The 21,854-nt window shown below is 41.5% G+C and overlaps 1 protein-coding gene across 14 annotated transcripts in view; it reads left to right on the forward strand.

The window, feature by feature from the left end:
- The window catches only part of MBNL2 (muscleblind like splicing regulator 2), a 105,710-nt gene that overhangs the window by 39,732 nt on the left and 44,124 nt on the right, over window positions 1-21,854 (forward strand). The gene's annotated exons all lie outside the window — the stretch shown is intronic.

A 21,854-nucleotide genomic window follows, 5' to 3' on the forward strand; every position in this document is an offset into this window, starting at 1 on the left:
ATAATACCGTGAAGAGAAATCCTGAGGGATCACAGTGGATAACTTACTGACAACCAGCATCATTGCTCAGTGGAGAGAAGTCCAAAACCCTGTATAAAAATGTAGTTAAAGCCAGCAGCTGTGTTGTGACCTAGTGTGGGAGTATGTGTCCTGAAGGGCCAGCCCACTCCAGCCCCTCTCTCATGCAGAGGAGAGCATGCACCTCTGCCTTCCATCTTGCATCTTCTAGTTGAGTCTAATGGGTTAAATTGCTGGGAAAGATGGGATTATAGCAAGAATTCAGATTGTGGCCTGAAGCAGCAGAGGTGGAGGCACAGGTTTCTTCCCACCAACTCTGCCACAGATTGAGGGAAATCCAATAGTGGGGTGACACCCACTGATAGAGCCTTCAAGTGCACCTCCATGGCTGTGAGCATGAGTTGGAGTTGAGCATTTCTGTGTGTTACCTGATCCTGCTGTGCACAGGAAACTGTTTGGGACCACTGTGAGTGTGCAGCTCTGGGCTGTGCTGACTGGTGTCCTCACAGCCATTATCTCAGTCATTCAGAAGAGTGTTTGTAAATTGACATATCCACAGCAAGAATGCGTGTGCCTGGTAAGCTCAGTTTGCTTATACTGCTGGCTGAGGCACTTTAGGTCAGTCACATAAAGCTATTTGATATGTAGCTTTTGGAAGTACTGGTGTTAATCATACAGTTTCAGAATAAGGTTTTGGCACTCAACAAGTGGGATGACTTTTCATTTAAATGAACAAGCAGAACAGTCTAGAATTATAGATAAAATCAGAATTTAATTAAAAAAAACTAGAGTTATTTTCCTCGCTGAACATTGAACCACAGTTTAATGCAGGCAATTATTTAGCATTTATTTACATAGCATCTAGAGCTCTGGAGACTTAGCCTTTTAACTGTCTTGGTTTGGTGTACCTGCTGTAAAAATAAATTATGCTGAGTCTCTGCATAAACATCTTTCTGCCCAGAAAAGACAGATTTTTTTTTTTTTTTATTTTTTTTTTTAGTCTGTGATAGAGTTATGTTACATTTAGGTGTTGCCTAGTAGTTACAGCTGCTCCCTTAGAAGTCTGTCAAGGATAAAGGACTCTGAGACACACTGATTGATCAAAAGAGCCCCTGTTCTGGATAGGGACATATGCTGCACTGCCTGCCATCTTCTTTCTGGGTTTCCAGGGCAGACAAGGGAGCATGCTATCAGTATCTGCCAGCTGGATCAGGCTATCAGAGCACCAGTATGAAGCTGCAGGGGAGAGTCCAGTGAAAGGTCACAAAGATGATGAGGAGGCTGAAGCGTCCCTCTCATAAGGAAAGTCTCAGAAAGCTGGGACTGTTCAGCCTGGAGAAGGCTCAGGGAAATCCCATCAATGTATGTAAGTAAATACCAGCAGGGAGGGTGCAAAGAGGACAGAACCAGGCTCTGCTCAGTGATGCCCAGTGACAGGGCTGGAGGTAACAGGCACAACCTGAAACTCAGGAGGGTCCCTCTGAACATCAGGGAACACTTTTTCACTGTGAGGGTGGCCAAGCACTGGCACAGGCTGCCCAGAAAGGTTGTGGAGTCTCCATCCTTGGAGATCCTGAAAAACTAAGATACAGTCTTTGGGCAGTTGTCTCTAGGTGACCCTGCTTGAGCAGGGGGGTTAGACCAGATGACAACCAGAGAACCTTTTCATCTTCAACTATCCTGTGACTGTGTGACCAGAAGCACCTTCCCACAGATTTTCCTGTAGTTTTAGGATTTTTTTCTAAGCTGGCTTTGGGACCAAAGGATGTAATCCCAGCCAGGGACACTTGTCTCTGTCACACCATGCTCTCCTTTGTGCTCCCAGTGCTATCTTTGTGGTTGTGCAGTGTACCAGGTTGGAAACATAAGCTGTTGCTGTAGTTGCTGCAGAAGAGAGAAGGGCTGTGTGGCACCAGCAGAGCACTGAGTCACTTCTGCCAGTGACAGTGCTGTGGCCTTAGGCTGGCCTTCTGGAGTAACATAATTGTATCATAATCCAAATTTTCTGTATTGAAGAAGAGTATTTGTAGTTCCAGTATTACCAAATAAAAGGTCAACAGAATTTAATGGTCCCTGTTTACTTTTAACTGAGAAGGCCTTTTTGGCTCCAAATACCTGTGCTTGCAATACTTGACTTTAAACCCAGCAAAAGTTGCAACAGCAACCCATTGGACTGATTACAGCTCTGAGGAGCCAAAATGCTCACAGTGGAAGACTGTCTGGGCTCTGAATATCCTTCATCTGTGAGATGCTGCAGGCTAGACAGAAATAGCTAAAGACTAATGAGCCCGGGTCAGATTCAGGCCAGAAACCTGCTGGTTTCCAGCCAGGTTCTGCTGCATGGGCTTCTGAGAGGCAGCTCAGCATTTGTCCCTCTTTGGTGAAGGACAGAGCCTGCCCTGTTCTGAGCAGGGCTCTTGTGGGGTTTTGTGAGAATGCAGGAGGATCATCCCTGTGCGCCCATGGATGTAGCATTGGACAGATGTGTGCCCCCACAACGTTGCTGCCAGCAGTGAGGCTCCCTCCAGCAGAAGCCATGCATGGCTGGGGCAGCAGTGTGGCCACACTAACACACCCAAAACTGCTCTGGGTGAGTGACCTTGGTGAGCCTGATGGGAGGATGAAAGTGTCTCCAGGCTAATCCAGTTCACTGTGCTTGAGGTGAATGAAGGGGACCTTTCCTGGCTGGGAAGATAAAGGGTGCTGAGGAAGCACTGCCAGAGCCTTTTCTGCTGCCATAACCATCATGAAACCTTTTTGGAGCCCTTACAGGCTGCCCTTTGGATGTCTTTGGAAGGGTCTGTGAAGTGATCTGTCTAATACAAAAGTTTGAATTTCAGAAACTGCCTCATTCATTTTGTACTTCTCCCTGGGTTGAAGCAGCTTAATTTAAAACTGAATAATGTGGATGTATAACACTTAATATATCACATTTAAATCCCTCCAAGTTGGACACTATAAGCAAGTCTGTTTTCAAGGCTTTCTTGTCCTGTTAGCAGTAAAGAACAAAATCCTTTCAAAGGAATACTAATATATAATATTATAGCAACACTTTGCTGTATTTGAATTGGAATATTTAAAAAAAAAAAAAAACATGTTAAAAGGAATACTGATGTTTAGGAGGGTGAAAAGGAGAAAGTTTGACAAATAAGAAAATACAGTCCATGTGAATTTTGCTTAGAGTTAACTCTTATGTTTTCAGGTAAGTCTGAATTTTCAGTCCTGGTGTCATTTCTTGACTCAGATTTATACCCTTTCTGCAGGTCAGCTACTAGAAGGATATGTTGTCCAAGTTAATACAGGTAACAGAGACAGTATCTTGAAGATACTGTTGTTGCAAGTTTTATGGTGGCAACAAGAAAGCAAAAGCTTTTTTAGGGCTCCAGATAACTTTTTTTGATTTTTCATTAGTGTTCAAACACTTTGAACTCTTCTATTTATTGAGCCAGTAGACTCCTGTGAACTGGTCATCTGCATTTTCATGAAAGCCTTTTGAGAATAGGTATTTCTGGTCTCATTTGGCACCACAGAAGAAAAAGTAATGAAAGCTGTGCACAGACTTGCTTACCAAGTTAAAAGGTTACTGGGGAAAAGAAAAAAAAAAAGGAAATTTTAGGAACATCCACTGTGCTGAAAGATCTGAAACTGAAAATAATCTTTTTAAGATGGCCTCAGCTTTATTTAGAAAAAGGAGAAAAAAGGCTTTGTAAAGTGAGCAGGGTGTTTGTATGAGAATGAGCTCAGAGTTGGGAGGCAGTAGGTAGTAATTTGTCTTCCTGTGATTCTTTTGTGGGTCTCCAAACGTTTTACAAATGCCAGGGACTCAGAATCATTTCACAATTTGAAATAAACAATACCTGTTCACATTTGGCAGGTGAAGCATTTTGAACAGACTATAGATGAGCATGGAAAGGGGATTAGCTAGTTTTGTCTATACTAGAAAGCATTTAAATGAGTGTTTGTCGTGTCCTAGCTGGCTGAATTTCTGTTCATCACTTGGTTATATGGTGTGACACTGTTCAAAGACAAGGTGAGTTCAAGGGCTGTGCCCATAGCTGGTGGGAAAGAATGACTGAAATGGGCAAAGCAATTTCTCTTGGGCAACAGAGTGGCTTATAGCTCCTGGGCCCGTGAATTTTGCCTGCTTTGCTTCACAGTGACCCAGTTTCAGCAGGATGTTGGGGAATAGGCTGCCCTTTTCAGTAGTTGTGGGCTCTGGGGATGTGGAGTTTGCAGGGTGTAACTTTTCAGAGGGAGGTTACAGAATCTAGATCTCACTCTTCCTGCAGAACAGCTTTGGTTGTTGGTTTGGTGAAAACCTCTGTTTTTTCTTGTAAAGTGTCCAATAACCTCTAGGTAGTCTGAGAACACTACCTGGAAGAAGCTTTCATGTGTCTGAGTTGCTGCAAAGTGTGGGCTTGAATAGAAAGTGCCAATCAAGGCCAGTTTTAAATAACTCTGTTAACTCTGTGGAATTAATTCAGATTGAATTAACTCTGTGGGCTCCCTCTGTGTTCAGAGTATCAGTGGCCACCCTGGGGCCAACCAGAGCCCCATTTAGCCCAGTGACCCAGTAATGGCCAATAGTGGATGTCTTGGAGGTGGTATGTAAACATGCAGTGGCTTCCTGGAGTGCTCTGCTGGCTCCTAGAGGTGTGCTGCCCAGAGGAATTGAGAGCCAGACATGGTATGCTTGTACCTAATAGTTCTCAGTCACCATCTCTTTCCACTGTATTTGTCCTGCTCTTTAACCATGCTCCCATTCAGCATGCACAGCAGCCACCTCCACAGCTTCATTACATATAATATGGAAAACAACTTTTTGTTGTTCTTTTCAAACCTCCCCATCTCATGGATGCCCCCATTTATTGTACTGGAAAACAAAAGAGATTCTCCTCTGAATTTTCCTAAGGATGAAACTGGGTGGGTTTTTTTCCATTGACTTCACTCTGGAAGGGGCATGTTTCTCCCCAGTGAGTTCAAAGGAAGCCTTATGAGAAAAGGTTTTAAATCTGCTTTGTGAAAATGCTGCTCTCAGGACAGGTATGATTCCCAAAGGCTCTGCTTTTTTAGGCTGTGGCAATTTTTGCACTCAGAATAAAGTGCTTCATGGAATTATGTCATTCTGTTTCCTGAGACTATATTTCACATTCTACACAATCCATGCAACTATGAGCAGCTGCTAAAAAGAGTTGGTTGCATGCAGGCCTATCACAGCTCCCCATTTTTATCTCTGTTCAGGTGGTCATGCAGCCATGCAACTTGAGTTGATATAAAGGAAGGGGAAGAACTGCATTAAATATAAGTTGAAACTACAAATTTAGGCAGCACCATCTTGCATAAATTGAGGTAAAAAAGGGTTTAAGAATGGATAGGCTTTTTTTGAGAACCCCTCCTTTATCTCTGAGCTAAGAGAGTGTTCTTGTTTGTTTAATCACCTGTTCTTGTTTGTTTTCTGATAAATACCCTCTATGTTCCCCTGTAGTCCTCAGCCTTGTGCCTACAAGTTCTTTTAATACTCCTTTTTTCCTCTTTGTCTCCCTCATATCCATTCATGCAGCTGTCTCCATGCCAGCTCTTCTGGCTTGGAAGGATTAAAAGGAAGGTAAAATTCAAAACCAAGTAGCTGAACTGCTGGGCTGACACACTTAAAAATTCATGAGCTTGACTTAAATAGGTAAAGAGAGAAACTGCAATAAGCCTTTAGGTGTTGTATTAGGTGGTGTTCAGCTTTTTAATTTTTTTTAAAATTTTATTTTTTAAAAAGGCTGTTGATAACTGCAGAGGGCACCATGTTCCTTGCTAAGGTTTGTCTCTCTGCTGAGAGGAACATTTCTGATTTCTCTCAAAACCAAGTCTGGAGGCACAGCTCATCCCAGACACTTGTGGTGCTTAACCTGCAGGAGCCCTGATGAACTGCCAGGGCTAATAAGGGCTGGCCTCTGTGGCACAGGGTCACTAGCCATCAAGTCAGCTCAGAGGAGCAAGTCTTAACCTGCTGCCCATGACTCTGTCTTCAGTCCAAGGCTGTGAAGAGCAGAGAAGTTGAACTAGTTGAAGTTCATGTGTGTCTCCTTCAAGATCCTGTTTTGTTTCCTCATTTGTCTTTCTCAGCAGCAGCACCAAGAGCTCAAAGCTGTCCTGGCAGTCACTGCTATCACCTGTCACCACCTGACTTGCCAGATTTTAAAACTGTGCACCTTGTTACAAATGAAGTTCCATTTTCGAAGGAGAGTGCAGTTGGATAGTGAGTTACCCAGGCCTTCCTGCCCTCTGAAGTCATGGGAAGCCCCTTTTCCCAGTGGTGTGGTTCAGTGGCAAAGCCTCTGGGTGGTCACAGCAGATGTGTCACAGCAGCCTGTTGTCCTCTGGCCAGTTAGGGCCACCTGAGGAGAGCAAGGGGGTGTTACCAGTGCAGATTCAAGGTGTAAACAAGGGGGTGTTACCAGTGCTCTTTCCACTGCTGGTTTCAGTGTGTTAGAGCTGGCTGAGCAGGACACCTGGCCTGGGGAGGAGGATCAGCATGAGGAGCAGAAATGGTTGAAAAACAAAAGCAGTTAAAGAATAGTCACTGAGGGAGGTAATACTGTCTTCTGTTTGCTGAACTGTGTTGTCCTGAAGGACCAAAGGACTATGTAGTAGTTCTGGGCAGTGGTCTTGCTGGATTGAGTTAATTCTTGGAGCTTCCTGCTTCCAGAAGAGATTTGCAAAGAACATTTCCAGGTTCCATACCCCGTCACATCAGATGCATCTGCCACTCGGTTATCAGTCTAAATCTTATTATGTGAAGAAGAGCAGCAAGGGAGATTAGTTATGGCCATAGGAAACCTTGTATGAAAGGGCATGGTGTTTGCCAGATGTTCTTCAGATTTTCTGGCACTCTAGGGTGCTTCATACACCCATCAATTCACTGTGTAGTTTTCGCTGCTGCACCAATCCATGCTCCCCTAAGCCTTATAATAACTACACTTTGTGGGTGTAGTGAAGGCAAAATTCAATCAGAGTCTCTGACTCATCCCATCACTAGGATTTTAAACACAAGAGCAATTGCTCACTGCCCACTCCTCCCCCACGCTCCCTATTAACTCAGGTCACTCACTGTTCCCACAGGCTTGCTCTCTCCAGGTCTCCCCACCTACTCCTTTATTTTTCTGGCAGGTGGTTCCTCTTTCATTGCAGGTGCTTTTTTTTCCCCTTAGCCTTGTGTACGTAGCTTTCGCTCAGCTCGGGCGTCAGCTGTTCTTCCCAAGCTGTTACACTTTGCATCATAAAATACAAAAGACAAGGTTGTGCTTGTCTGATGGAAAAGCCTAGCAGAGACAAGACCTGTATTCCTATTGGTCCAATTCATCCCCAGCATTGGAAAGATATTTTAAATCTAAGAATCAACACAACAGGAATTGGGGAGTTTATTTGCAAGTCTCCTTGACAGCTGTGCCCTCTCCCAACTTATCTCCTCATATGAGGATTGGCATCTTTTATTGAGGAGATGGACTTCAGTGGAAACCTGTTTCAATAAATGGAAAATTGTTGTGGTTTTAGAGATCTTGGAACATTGTTGAAAGCCTGCTGTGAGGTATAAGTCCCACAGCTGAAATGCAAAAGGCAATTTGAAATACCCCTTTTCTTTGACCTTGATGTTTGTCTTGTGGCTGTGGGCATAGTGTGCCACTCAGTGTAAGATGCCTGCAAGGTCTTGACCACAATAAAGAAGAAATTAATACTGGTGAAAATAAACTGTCTTCTCATCTGCTTTGTTAATGAGTTGTGTGACAAGGTGATGTGTGAGCAGCGCCTCAAGAGTCAGAGAGCCCTAATCCTTGGAAAGATCAAATCATCAAGCAGTAAAAACAAAGAAGCAGAGAATCAGTGAAATACTGCATATGAAAAACACATGAGGGGTGTAGCAGCTGTGGTGCAAACCCTGGTGTGTACTTGCTGGCTCAGGGACCCAGGGGAGGTGTCCTGCTCCCTGGGGGCTGCTGTCACCCTGCAGGCTCACACACTGCTCCACAGCATGGCACTGATGCCATGCTCCTGACTGACAGGTGACCTGGTACAGTCACTGCACTGTGGATCTTCCCTTTCTCATGAGCTGTTAAAGTTTTCAGCCCTTGCTTCCTCACGGGGCTCCTTGGCTTGAGTGAGAGGAGATCTGCAGTGTGCAGTGTCATGGCAGCCCATCAGGTGTGCTGCTGCCACTCCACCTGCATGACCAATAGGCCAGACAATTTTAAACTCTGTAAAAACCCTCTGATGGGAAATTCAGTTTGGGCCCTGGATGTTGCACAGTGAAGCTGTGCCTCTGACTGGATGGGTTTGTTTGCCACTGTGCATTTTGTCAGGAGAGGAGCTTATCCAGTGCAGGCTGGTGGCACCTGTGCAGATACACAGTGCTACAAGAACTGCCCAGCTGTGATTCAAAGCTAACTGAGCTCTGGGACCTTCTCTGTTGGTTCACAGCGAGCCAAAAAATAAAATCCAGCATGACAAGCATTGGACCAAGCCCCACTGGCTGTTATCAAACAGGCCTCTAGCCCCTGCAGCCCCAACTGAGTAAAACACACAACAGAAGACAGCTTTTTAAGCCAGATATAATACTGAAGGTCAGGAGCATCATGATTGTTTGGGGTTTATCTCAAAGAAATTTGCTAGATTAGGCCATCACTTTAAGATTAATATGTATTTATTTGCTGGGTATAGGATGTAAGTCTTTGGGCTTCATTCAGTTGCCCAGCCAGAGGTATCTGATTCTATTTGAGATGCCCTGGATACTCTTGATGGCTCTTCAGTAGTTTGTCAGAAGAGTATGTTGCCTTTACTGGCACCATGCAACATTCCAGGATATCCCAGGGTGCTCCAAGTGATCCTGCTGACTTCTCTGTGGTAACAGAGTGAAGCCCTACTTGAGAGGCACTGTTAGCTCTTTTACTAACTGGAAGCTCTGGTGTGAACTGCTTTGAGTAAAAAGGTGGACAGTGCATTTGCCATAGTGATGACCTGGCTAAGAAAAAAAGCTGGGGTATGGGCCAGACTCAGAAAAAAACTGTCTTCTGTAGCAGAAGAATGCCCTTGGAAGCCAGGAAGGGGATGAACTGAGGTAATTTTGAGTTCACCCTTAGTAACATGAACAGCTAGTGTAAATTCATTAGTTTGAAATAGTTGTGACCCAAGTAACTGGGCTCATTTTTTGCTACCTATGAGAAGAAAGGTAAATCAATGAAAAAGAAAATGTCTCTAGGCACAGGAGTGTTATGGCAGTGAACTCAGCCTGTTAAAAAGATGGACAATCTTTTGCAAATTTAAATTAAATACCAACCATTACTTCTGCTTTATGAAGATTTTAAAGCTAGAAATTAACCAGAATATGCATTTGAAAAAACATGAAAGTTACAACAAGGAAGTCTTATTCCTCTGAAGTTTAATTGTGCCTTACTTCTTTTGCAGATGTGAACATCTGTCAAGTGCTATCAAATATGCATGTAGTTTGTTAATTTCAGATACAAAAGAGATAAGAATATTTGCTTTTCCAACAGTATCTTATTGGTAATTTTCCTAAACCAGTGGATAATAATGAATGTCATGAAAATCTAGACTGTTCCCTACATGCATTTTGCCTCACATTGTGCTTCAGAGCACTGGTCATACTGTATGTGTCAGCATTACTAAAAATGCAGGCATGGGATTCGTGTGTGCAGAGTTGGAGGTGTGTGGATATTACTGTGGAGATACTGTGAGCATCTTACCATGTGAGTATGTTAGTATGAAGGAATATGAGGATGATTGTGTGCTTCATGCTGAACATGTTGATGCTGTTGAAATTCCTGCCTTGGTTTAAATCAATATATATATTAATTTGCTGCAAAACTCTCGTTCCTTCAGTGAGAGCTGTGCTAACTGATTAGTATGCATGAACCAGTTTGTGTTTGAAGTGCAGCAAACGTCTATGAGTCTCCTTCTTTAATTGAACCTTCTGGCTATAATTGTTTTTAGCCTGGATTCTTGAGGAAATGATGCTTACACAGTCAGTCTGCTTCTCTTTCCCTCCTCCCCTGCTAACTTGCAAACCCACTGGCCAGTTTCAGCCAAATTTGACAGAGATCATAGTCTCAAGTGTAAAAATGTTCATACAAGCTTTTAAAAAACTGGTAGCCTAATACTAGAGTGAAGTGAGAGAGAGAGAGCCATAAGCCATCCCACATGGAAGAGGTTCTTAGAGCACACAGGCAAGAGGAGATCCTTAAAACTCAGTTAAGCACAAAGAAGCTGGGCTTTGGAATTTGCAATCAAATGTGTAAGGCCCCACCTTTGAGCCAGTGTTTGCAGCGCTACCCATTTAATGGTAGTAATGGTCTTGCTGTTGGATAGGCATGTGGCAAAGGACTGCCTACAGCCATTCCCCCTTACATTTAGCCTCATTTCTTGAGCCTAATTTTCATGATATTTTCCATATCCCATCTTTTTAAATAGCACGTTTATCTTACTGAGTCATTGGTACTTACCACGACTTCTTTATCTTTAAGAAGAAGGATATTTCCACTAGGAATGCAGATTTAGGTCTTATGGGTGTGCAAGGCAGTCAAAGGCTGCTGGATGATACATGGAAAACCCTCACTGGAGCTGGCTGTTGTATGGAAAGCACCACAGCAATTCTGCAGGCTGTAAGAGAGAGCAAGTGAAGATGTAACGCTCTAGAGTCTGTGGTGAGTGCTCATCTGGAAGGAGGAGGTTTGCAGTTACCATCCCTGCTGCTAGCTTTCTTGAGGCATTTTTTCTTCAGCCAGCCTCTTGAAGGAAAAAAAAAAAAAAGAATACTGTCCTGGAAATAAAGGTGACTGTGTTTTATGTAAGAACCATATGCTGTTTTGTCCTAAGCTCATAGCATCTCATTTAGTTTTCGGGGCAGCAGCCCTCTAGGGTTGTTCCTGTATCCTGTAGGAGTAAGCTGGTCTTCTGCATCACTGAGGGCTGGCCTAGGAGATGGTTACTCTTACTTTCTTCATCCAGCCTTGACATTGTTGCAGCATAATTAAGTCCTCCACTGTTGTACCTCTAGATGGTATTTTAAATGAGTACTACTATTAAAAAAATCCCATTTATCCAGCTTTCTCTAAAGTACAACAGTAGTATAAGCAGGTTTTCCTTTCTCAGATACTTCAGTATGCCAGCTGTTACAATATATGTAATGTTTCTAACGAGCAAGGGAGTTTATTATTAGGTAATTAAATAAGGCTGTTCTTTCTAATTAGTTATTTGCCTTTCAGTCCTGGATGCTGCAAAAAGATCCACTGTGATCTGTGTCAGCTGTATCTTTGTGTGCTTTGATTTGCTACAAAGCAGCTGTGCATCTCAGCAATGCACGTGAGAATCAGGGGTGTGAAAGTAGCCAGCAAGTTTTTAATGTGAAATGAGAAATGTTATCACTGGCTAATTAAGTAGCAAGTGAAGGTTAATTAATTCATAATATATCTGTATACATGGCCAAATTCTATTTAGTGGGTCAACTTATTAATACAGATGTGGAAATATCAAATGAAAAAGTAGTGCAATAAGTTAATAAATGTGTAGGATCTTTGGATGCCATAAAGAAATGGTAGCAAATTGATTTTTGGTTCAGTTCAACAGAAGTTAATTAACTGCCATACCTAACAGGTTCTCTTGTTCCCAGCATCCTTGGGATGTCAAGCAGTTTTATGGCTTAAAATGAGTAGGGATTAGAGCAGCCCAAAGGAAAAGAGATTGATGCTGGTGAGGGCCTAGCAGTAGGCTCTGGTGCCTTGCATCTCTGTGCATGCCAGCAGAAGGCCACAGAGAGGACAGCACAGTTTGGAAACTGTGTTGGTCTTTCAGTGAAATTCCACAGAATACAGCAGGTGTATAGAAAGGGGGAAGCTGCAGACAGATGTGCTGCTGTTGTCCGTGACATGATGTAACCTTCTCTCTAAACTCACTGTTTCCTGGCATGATGAAAAACCCAGCAGGTACAGAGAGTATGGGAGTACCAGGGTTGTTATGAGGATGCTTAGATGGTAATGCATGTTCTCAGCTTTGGCTGCTTCATTCAGACTGGCTTGGACAACAGCACTATCATATGGAAAAAGATTATTGTGCAACTATAGACAAAATGAAAAAAAAGCCCTCAAGCGATCTGAGTGGAAGGCTGAAACTTTCTGATATGGTATCTGCAGGATCATTATTAAAATTTAGTTTGATTTTTTTTTTTGATTTTGCATTTCTTATGTGCACACCGTGTCTAATTAAAACCCTAGTTTAAATAGATAACCATAATTTATCAGTATAAATGCAGCAACTTTAGCATGCTTTCCCTTCCCCAAAGAATGTGGAGAGGGTGTGCTTAAATTTTATGTAATTACAATTTCCTAAAGGTGATACTTTTTTCTGTTCTCTCTGTAAGGCTCCATTTGTTTGATGATGCAGCATAAACCTCTAAAAAATTTGTGTAACATTTATGATATTTGTAAATTTTTAGTTATAATTGGCAATGACTCTGTCTTGCTCTCATATTAATCTTAAAATTCGTGAGTAGTAAATCAGAAGATATCCATCTTATGTTTCAATGCACTTCTCTTGCAAAACCCTTGAATTTGCCTGTTTTGAGCTGAAATAAACAGTCTTCAGTCTACAAGTCATAATAAGCACTTGCATCATAGATAACCTTGGATATTGGAAGATGTTTTTTTAAATGGTGGTTTTTTACATTATGTTCTCTGTTATTTGAAGCAAATTGTTTAACAACCTTCCCCTTGTTTTACCCTTTGTGAAAGGGGATGCAGCTGCAGTTTTTTTTTGTTTGTTTTTTATTGCTTACCCTCTCTTTCAGAAGAAGAAGAAGGAGAAATTACTAAGCCATTCAAGGTTAGTAAGGAAAGAATACTTTCTATTAAACTTGCTAACATAGCTTGGAGAAAAACACACCAACTTCTGTATTTACAAGCCTTTCTTTAGGTTATATTTATAGATCATCTTGGAAACACGGAGCGTGCCTGTCAGTACTCACTTGTTAAAAAAATGAGAGTATTTTAAAATATCTGGAAAAAACAGCATCTCTAACACAACTTACTGTGCACCTAGGAGTCTATGAATGCATAGCTCACATACATACATATATACAGATGAAATGTTCAATATATGCCTCTCCTCAGCCAGTTTTACTCAGTCAAAAAACCCCACCACACTCTGTTTGTAAAGACGGGTTTTCCTTTCCTTGAGTCGCCTTGACAGCCCTGGCCATGCCTGCTTCTTGTCTAGCCCAGCTGATTTGGCCACTGGTGACCAGAGGCACGTGTGGCACTGCAAGGAGGGTCACCAGAGGAGAGGAAGAAGCCTTGCTGCCTTTCCCCAGCACTTTGATACATCCCTGGGGGTGTGATTGCCTTTTCCATGGTGTGTCATACCTGTGTCTCCACCATCAGTCAGTTTTGATCAAAGCATCCATGATGTTCTCTTCTGCCATGGCCAGCTCCCTCTCCAGGTTACAGCTGCACACCTTCCAGTCTCTGTCTGCACTTATGGGTGGGGCTCATGTCACATCCTAGAAATGCTCTGGTCTTTCATGCTGGTTCTTGCTCTCTGAATTTCAAGTTCATCATCTTCTGTCATACCCTGATACTTCTGTCTTACCATTCCCAAATAAGCAAAAGTCATCACCACGTTTCTTTATCTTAGCTGGAGCTTCTGAAAAGCACAGATCTAAAAACCACAGATCTGGTGTCCTGGAGATACGAAGCTTAACAGTGGAATCAAAATAGTTGATTTCTGCATCTGTATCTTCATAGCCTATCCAGCCTCTGTCCCCATGGGTGACATCTGCAGCTGATCCCATATTCAACTAAGGCAACCTCCAGTTGATTTCATGGAGCACTTCACTGTCCCCACACTTTGTGTACTTTTCAAGTGCAGCCTGTGTTGCCTGTTTCCAGTTTAGTGCCTCAATGGTTCTTGTCTGACTCAGGGAATTAAGTGGAGTGGACTTTCCCTCTGACTGAGGTTTATACTTTTTGAAGCTGTATTTATAAATCCATTAATTTTAATTGTTTGGGAGCTCTCATCTGGGATTTCATGATGTGAATTCCTACCAGTAGGTTTCCATGAGGGCCATTCCACAAGAGAAAAGCTATTGACACTGATAGTCAAGAGTTCTTCAAAATTAACTGGCCAGTGATGTGCATCACTATGTACTTATACTGTTTCTTTGAATAGCAAGCAAGTTGCTGGTTTTTTTCTTGTTCCTGAGGACTTCTTTAAAAAAAGCAAAAAGAAAAAAGAAGGAAATCTGTAAGATTTATCTTCCTCTCAATTCTCTTTTTATTTTGAAAGGCATGTTTCATGCATTTGCAAAGGGTATGTGTGTTGGACTCTTTGTTTTCTTTTGCTTTTTTCCCCTCTTCTGTCAAAATTCCATCTCTGTTTTCCATCAAGGATATGTGAAAAATATTTTCAATATATATCATTAAATAGTTTCCTTGTTCTTATACTACTCCCTAGGCATCTGTGGCTGACTGCTTTTAGAAACAGGATACTGGGCTAGATGGACCTTGGTCTAACACAGTACAGCTGTTTTATTTTCTTAAATGCTGAAACATTTGTCAAAAAAAAAAAAAAAAGATTTCTATTTATTTACTTGTATGCAGCTGCAGTGGCTCTTGAGAAGCACAGTCTGCGGTTTGCTCTTGAGAGTATGAAGACAGATTCAGAGGTGTACAACAGCTCATCTAAGTAATTACACAAGTGTTCCTAATTGTAACCTTCTGTCGAGTGCAAAAGAGCGTGTGTTGTAACAAAGTGACTGGCAAAAAATCGGGATGTTTGAGGAGAGATGAGACCACAGCAGCAGAGAAAGAGGGCAGCTACCCAGCTTGCACTCCTGAGGGAAATACAGGGTGCCAGAGGGGAACAAAATCTGCCCCAGTCTTGGTAGCTGTTGCAGCCACTGCTCAGGAAAGGGAATAGGAGAAAACTGGGGGAGAGGAGGTGTCCAAATTCCATAGTACCATTTCAAAAGTGTAGGTGGTAAATATTTTATTAAACAGTCAGTTTAGCAGAATTATATGGGCACACAGCTAGAACCTTTCACACTTCTTTTTGAAACTTTTTAACAAGTTTTTAAAAACTTTTAAACTGTTTTAACATCAATTTTGATCCTTAAATGTATTAAGAAGTTAGTGGTTATGTTGTTGTTGTTGTTGTTGTTATTGTTTAGTTGGGCTTTTTTAAGAAGCAGACAGAAATGTGAACTCTATTGCCTTACGATGTTCTTTGTTTTTTTGCTATTCCAAATTTATGTACCACTGAACCCATGAACACATTTGTGGTATGCTACAGTGAACCCAAATGTGACTGTTGTTAATGACACTGGACTAAAAAAAATGGTCTTACAATGAGAGCTTGAGAGACAAATCTGAAAGGATTCCTGGGCATTAATTTTGCCTGCTTATTTGGCCATATGTAAATATGGAAGTTTTGTTAGGATTAGGATTTGCGTTCCCAGAATTTTCAACCAGTTTCTACATTTAGACACCAAAGTAAGACTTCTCCTTTATTTCTGTCACTGTACTTTTACCCATTTTATCACCATTAACTGATTTTGTAATGAAGTACTTTATCATCTGATTTAATTACTTTTAAGAAGGTTAGTGCTTTTTACTTAACTGAATTTTTATTGCATGATGCATTCACCTTCTACCTTTATGTTCTTTTTTACATGTTTAAAAGGAGTTAAAAATTTTGCAAACCTTCACTCTTTCTTTATGTTACAAATTGTCAGAGCATTTACTGGGCTTTGTTGACTTGTTGCTCAGGAGTTAGTTAAAGCTGGCTGAATAGCTGTCCTAAATACTTCCTGGCTGTAGTACTTGGAATAGCAGTTTTCACTTCTCTGGTGATGGTGCAGTAGCCAACAGGCAATATATTTTTATCTGACTCCACTGTCCTTGAAGCACTTTCGTTTTAAGGAACGCCTACGTGTCTTTTTATTTTAGGTCTAAACAAAGAAAAAAATTAAACTTCTGGATTATTAATTAGTTTTTTCCTAAGAATAAGGCAGCTAAAGAGATGTTGGAATATCAGTGTTAGTCCCTGATCTGTTCATGAACATGATCAAAAGACAAGACTGGATGCAGTTTGTTTTGTATACAAATTACCTTTCCAAATGGAAGATGATGTTTATCTGAAATCCATTAAATAGGTGCTTATGTAGCTAATTATTTGAAAACACACAAGTCCAGGCTGGCTCACTCCATGTTTTGTGGGAACTGCCAGTGCTAAGGTAATGTTGGGTTGGGTTGGATAGGGTTTCTGGCTTTTCTGCTGGCTTTTCAGAGATGGGCATTGGTTTATAGTCAGCACCAGCAATCCCACACCTCTCAGTGCAGCTACTCAGGGCCATCCTTTATAATTCCTCTGTCTTTTGGGAAGAGGCAGTGGGAGCTGGAGACGTTGAGTATGTGTGTGGTCAAACATCTGAGGGACCTCACCAGCTTGCTGCTTGGATCCATGAACCACAGTGCCTGCTTGGGCCGTGCATGGGCATGGAGAAATGTCACAAGGTGAGTGTCTCCTTTCCAGACTGGCAAATCTCAATTACCTGGACTCTCCTAGGGGGTCTGGAGTGGCAACCACCACATTTCCATCATAGCAGGGTTGTCATCATCCTCTTAACTGCAGTCAGAGATCTGAAAAATACTTCATTATACATCTAGCGTGTATCTGACTTTTTTTTAAACAACACACATAAAAGATAGATTTAAAGTGTTAGCATCGTGGTTTTGAGATCTTTACAGGTTATCATCTCTTTGTGTGTCTGCAAGAAGTAGATGATAAATTGGCAGACAGCTGTTTGATGATATATAAATTGTTGTCTGGTACTCTAATAGCTTAACATTTTCCAACTGTGATCAGATGTGTCTGAAATTGTTCAGCTCTACTCCAAGAGAGCTGCAGTTCCTCATTAATTCTAATACTCCAGGAGTAGTTAACCAACTCTGTGTAAGGCTTTGCATTTCCAAAGAGCCATGTTTAATTGCCTAGAAATTGGCCTTTATGTTGGTGTTTTTATTAAATGCTGAGAAAAGTTCTTTGTTTCAGTCTTGCTGGTGTTTTTGCATTGTTTCCCTGTAGTCTCCAAACTGGTAATTCCACTTGTTAAACTGGGTTGGCTTTTGCAATCTCCTTTGTTGTGGGATTCTCCCTTGCTTCCCCCAGTACATTCCAGAAATTGTTTGCTTGCAGGCAACTCTATTTATAAGCTTGTTTCATTTCTGTTTGATGTTTGAAAAGGTTTTTCATAGCTCTTACCTTTTCTTTGGTTTCTGTGATATGCTAATCAAATGCTCTTTAACTAGTTAAAACTGAACACTTTATTTGTTAAATATAGCCAGCCAAGGCAGCCCTTCAGGCATGCATCTCCATTCTTTACTGTCTCTCTTTCATTGTTCTCAGGATTATAGCATGGGAAAATGAATAGAGCATGGTCTACAGTTTGGTGTGTGGCTGTAGATATGATGAATCTTCTACTGAGGCCTTCACACCTTTAAAATTCACTATGTTTCTTCTTCTTAAAGCACAGTTGACTTTTAAAGCTAATTTGGTATTTTCAATTCACTAAAACTTTAAGACTGAAACCACCATGGATGAAAAGAATTCAGATAAATACTCGCTGATGAAACACTGGGTTTTCAGTGTGAGATGGTAACGTAAAATAAATTGAAATCCTGTTGATATCTCCTGAAAAAGACAATTTCCTTAAAAAATGTTAACAGCACTTCTATAATCTTAGTGTTGATTTTAAATTAATTAAAAGACTTCTCCCCCATTGGCAGTTTTTTCCTTTGTAGTGAAGTTGTCAAGGAAGGCTGAGATTATTTACTGTATTCCACAACATCTTTTGTAGGAAGGCAAGATGCTTGTAATCAGTCTGTTTTAAAGGTATCTAAAAATCTAAAACCAAATGAAATTTTATAATTGTAAAGCTCATAATGATGTGCTTGGGGTGCCTTCATGTTTAAGTAATTTCCAAAGCAATCTCTCTATCAGAAGCCATATTTTTAGAGAGATAGAGGTACTCTTACAAAGCTGTTTGTATGTGATTGGTCTGCTTATATATGTAGTCCGTGGATTCAGTAATTTGACTTGCCTACCAATGAAGGGAAATGAGTGCAGTCCTCCCAACCTCCTCCATCTTTTATCTGTGTGCTTGCAATTGATTCAGCAGTGCTTCAGGTCAGAGCCTTGCCCTCATAGGAAGATGCTCTTCCAGGTCATCTGGAGGATGCCTAATGAGTTTTACCTTCTCATACTGTGTTTTTTGATACCTTGTTACCCTACAGAACAGTTTATGTGCCCCAAGACTGGCCTGAAGATGTGAAAACACATTTGAAATTAGGTCTTCCTCGGGCTTTTATTGTTTTATTTATTTACTAAATAGTATAGCATTTAATAGCCTGAGGAGTAATATTTTGTAAGCTGTCCCTATGAATGAATGGTAGGATATAAATGATAGCTTGTATCAGGGACTGTATCTTTTGGGCATGATTTTAGATTGCACTGGACAAAGAAGATCTAACTCTAGTCATTGTCTCGCTAACATGCCAAAATAGCTTTTATTGCTACATACACCAACTTTCATGCAGTCACTTTTGATTCAGAGAGTCCCTCTCTCTGCTGTGCTGGAAATAGGCTACTACAGCCTGGTTTAAATGGTTATAATGTTTTAAAAATTTTTAAGTATGTTTCTGTTAAATTGCAGAATCCTCTAAACTCCCTCCCACCCTCCCTCCATCCAGACACTGAATCCCCAGTGATTAAACAAGGGAGTTGACTAAACCCTGTCTAGTTGCTGGTTAGTGATCTCATATTTTGACTATTTCTCTTGATGAATAGTACCCATCCATCACAATTTTTCTTTGCTGAAAAGCAGCAGGATGGGAAAAAACACGGAATGGGCCATTTAAATATTTCTTTTCCAGACTGTCTGCAATTACAAAGGCTTTTTGAAAAATCTGAGTCAAGATGGTTTCAATTATGAGTAATATTTCTAACCATACTGCATTCTAACCTGTATGTCCTTTAGGTTGAATCTGACATGCCACAATTATTGTAATCACTTTATGATGTGCACTATCAGACAAATAGAAAATAGAAGCAAATACTGAATGGTTTCTGGCTGTGAAAGAGCCACTCTTCTGGAAAGCATGAGATCATTATGAATTTTCTTCTTCCATAAAACTTTGCTTCGGTTTTTAGAGCTTTAGTTTAATATATTCTTCAGCCTTGTGACATTTATGAAGAATATTTAAACCAAAGTCCTTTAAAGTAGCTGTGATGAATGAGTCTCCTGGGATTAATGAAAAGATGGTTCAGCCACACGTTCCAAGTCAGGTGATGAGCTGAGTACCTTCTCAAAGTCTGCGTGCAATTACGAGGTCTTGGTGGTTGGGGTCTTTTTCCTCCTGCTCCAGAGAGGAAAGTTCTCAGCACTTCTGGTCCCTCTGTTCCTGCTTGGGAGCAGAGAGGGAGAATCCTCACTTAGAGTCTCTCTCTTGGTTGTTGTTGTCACTTTGGCATAAAAAGCAGTGACGGAAGCCTTGGCTGTGCTGTTGGCTCCTTACCACATCCTGCCTCTTCCCTCCCAGCACCCAAACAAAACGAAACATGTGCCAAAAAGAGATTTGGTGGGAATCTCTGTCTTGTGACTCCTGCTCAGATAAGGTGCAGGCAGTGAAAACACTTTACCCACAAAGGGAAGTCATAAATTATGTTGTACTTTGGTTCCTGTTTGCAGAACAGTTTTTCAGACCGTGAGTTAGTTTCTCCTGAGAAACAGATGAGCACGGTGCCAAACCTGTAAAGGCTTCCAGGAGATAGAACACTGGAGGTTCTCAGTTTGTCAGTGTTGCAGTGGAGCCTGCTTGTCTCCCATAGAAACTTTAGGGGGAAGGAAGAACAAGTAAACAAAGTGGTTCCTTTCTCCAAGTGTGTTTGCACATGTCATACTAGATGCTGTAATAGCCTGTTAATGAACTTCTTTTCCCTGCTAACAGTTAAAGGTGGGAAGGTATCACCTTCAAAATGCCGAAGAAAACAAATTAAAGTAGTCCTTGTTCAAGTCCAATGGGTCAATTCTAGCTATGACTTTTTTTCTTTCTGTATAAATCATTGGGACTTGGCTGTGACACTGGAAAATCTTGGTACACTAGTACATGATCCCTTTCAATCCAATTTGAAGTAAAACAAAATGTTTGCCTTGAAATTACATTGATGTGCTTATAGCATTATATTGTCCAAAATGCTGTGTGGTAGCTCTTTATTCTGTCAGTGGAGTGCATCAGCTTTCAAAATATAACAACTGCTTGTATTAAAGTATTTTTGGATGAATGGTCCATCAGATTTCTTTTTTTACTCAATGTTTTGCTTACTGCCATTGTGTTTAAATACTTTTATTGCTCCATAAGTGCTTGGGTTTGCTGTGATCATTAGCCTTTGGTTGGGCATGTTGATGAGGCAAACACGAGTGTTTTATTACCAACAAATAGTGTGCCATCATCATCATCACCTGGATTTAATCTTCCCCACCACTTTCCAAATAATATCCTCCTTTTCTGTGGTTTCTAAGTCTCTCAAAATGCAATTATCTGGGCTGAAACATTTCAATGACTTAGAGTGTTTATTTAAAGTTTTGGTGAAAACACTTCACCCATCTTTGAAAAACGGTTGAACTGTTAATACCTTGGTTTTCTTTCCACTTTTTTTACACTGGCTCAATAATAAACTTGATTTCTCATTGTTTATAGCTGAATCTTGGGATCCAGCACCAAACAGTTGCTCTGGTATCAGTAATTCGCCTTCTGCTATTTTTGTGAAATTTCACCCAAATTAGGTCATTTTGTAAATGTGAAAACTCACCCTCCATGCACACCTAGCAGAGGTTGTGTCAGGCAGGCAGGTTCCACATACACTCAGCAGTTTTCAGACCAATGACACAGCTCTGTCTGGTGTCAGGTGCTGTGCCAGGAGCTGGGAAGAGGTAAGGCAGAAGGTGAGGAAATGGAGAGGAAGAGAGCTGGGGCAAGGTGGGATTTTGGCCAGGTGAGCTGGGTAGGAGCCAAGAGCTGAGGAAAATGTATTGGAGATAGGCTGTCCAGGCAACATTAGTGCATGCTCTCTTCCAGCCCTGAGTTTCCTTGTGCCTCGGTGAGGGGTGGCATGTGGAGGAGTCAATCTCTGCCCAAAGGGTGCTGGTGCAGCAAGAGAGGCAGAAGTGGCAGAGTTGGCAGGAGATGGGCTCTTGGTCAGGTGTTCACCTCTTCCTCTGGAAAGCAGTGAGTGGGTCCCTGAATCTGGCATCTTAGCTGCTAGCCAGAAGGGGGGTGGACTCCCAAATCCCAAGGGCAGTAGGTGTCTAGTGAGGCATTTGCATGTGAAAGGAGGACAGACACCTGGAGCCAAAAACTGCAGGCACTTCTCAAGTCTTTAACCGTATTTGATCTCAGTTTTTTCGGTGTAGAGTGGGAGTAATGCTGGCTAGTATCACGAGAAGACTGAGAAATCCATTAATAATTTTAATGGAGCCATTCCTAATGTCATCCTGTAGAGCCAGCCCTATGCATAGGCCCAGAAGGGAGTGAGTAGCTTGCATTCAGGCCAAGAGGTAAGTGAACATGTGTTGGAATATTGACAACTGACTGGCAGGGTTAAAAGAAATACTATTTGACTGCCTATTCACTGTGTGGAAAAGGCTGTGCAAAATAATAGATGTGGTCATATAATTGAGGTTGGTCTCACTGCTTTTACTGATGAAGACAGGTACCATGGAGATTGTC

This window comes from Oenanthe melanoleuca, chromosome 1 (assembly GCF_029582105.1).
Source record: "Oenanthe melanoleuca isolate GR-GAL-2019-014 chromosome 1, OMel1.0, whole genome shotgun sequence".
In the NCBI taxonomy this organism is placed as follows: Eukaryota; Metazoa; Chordata; class Aves; order Passeriformes; family Muscicapidae; genus Oenanthe; species Oenanthe melanoleuca.